The following is a 1,544-nucleotide window of genomic DNA, read 5'->3' as shown; positions in this document are numbered from 1 at the left end:
ACACAAAGAAAACTGTATGAAGACACTTTATAACCAAACTGCTGAGGAGTAATGACAAAGAAAACAATTTTAAAAAATACTCAGAGAACAAGAGACTCATAACGAATAGGAGACCAAGTATATGGATTCTTATGGACTTTTGGCCAGAAACAGCGCAAGCCAGAAAACAAGGTGAAATCTTCAGCATGATAAAAGAATCCTGGTAAACTAGAATTTTATAGTTGCTAAATTATTTTTTAAAATGGAGTCAAAATAAAGTCATTCTGTGTCACTTAAAAAAGGGGGATAAATATGGAAAGAATCCAGGGCACGATGTATTACACTGGTTTTCAAGAATGGTGAGGACGAGGGACTTATCAACACACATCCCTCCCCCTGAAGGCAGCTGTGCAGTGACGAAAGTGATGCAAGGCGCCATAGGCTGCGTGTGCTTCAGAAATGTTTCCTTTGGTACCCTTTCCCAGTGGGCACCACCACTGTACATTTATGAATTGATTTGTATGTTTATAATCCCCCACCCCCCACCATCACCAGCACTAGACTGTGGGCCTGAAGAACGGATAGCCCTGTGCCTTCCATCTCAATCACTGTGTATCTGGCTCACGGCTCATGCTCAAAAAATAACTGTTCAATTGACCTGAAAATACGATTTATGTGAGACTTGGTTCCAAAACACAGCTCCACTACTCTTTCCAAGCAGATAAAACAATTCCTAAGGTTTGGTTTATCCACAGAGGGAGACCTCACGAGAGTTATGTAGTTTTGGGGAAGCCATGCGATTTTACCAAGAAAATGTTAACTTATTAGCCGTATTGCAGGATGCTGTCCTTCAAGCCACAGCTAATCAGAATAGAGAGAAAGCTCATCTACCTTTGAAATCTATTTGGAACTGTACTTTCAGACACGTAACGACAGAACACCAGTGTGTACTTGTGAGAGAACAAAGTTAAAACAGGGCAAAGAATTCCTCGTAATGTAAATCTGAGCTGTGAAGCTTCTGCCTAATTTCTGACATTTCCAGTCCTGTCCTGTCCCTCTGTTCACAGGGCTGACCTTGGGACACAGCAAGGTCCTGAGAAGTCCTGGGAGTCATTCCCCTACACTTTCATTCAACGCAGAAAGAGAAAGAGCATTTGTCAGGCTCTCACTGTGGGCGGGACGGCACACGTGTAACAGGAGGTGAAAACCGGCCTCTTCCTTTCTCAGTTTCAGCTGCATCTGGTTGCCGCCAGTCAAAGGGCCCCTGAAAAGCACTGTTGAGGCCCTAGTTCTACAGTAAGGCACGGGAACCCCGGGTGGGCCCTGCCAGAGGGCGTCAGGAAACAGTTCTTGTAACCCCTGCAGCCCACTCCTGTCAAGATGGTACATAATAGGGGGGAAGGAGGAACAAAATATCTTCCCTTGAGAGCCCTGCTGGCCGACGTGTGGCTGCCCCAGGGTCCAACTGCTAACTCTCATGCGCCATTTGGCAAAATCTGACCCGAGCCACGTCAACAGACCAGAAGCAAATCCAGGACTAAGGAAGGAAGCAGGAGGCAGGCAGG

The sequence above is a fragment of the Vicugna pacos genome, chromosome 13 (assembly GCF_048564905.1).
Source record: "Vicugna pacos chromosome 13, VicPac4, whole genome shotgun sequence".
NCBI lineage: Eukaryota > Metazoa > Chordata > Mammalia > Artiodactyla > Camelidae > Vicugna > Vicugna pacos.
This window is presented reverse-complemented; position numbering follows the sequence as displayed.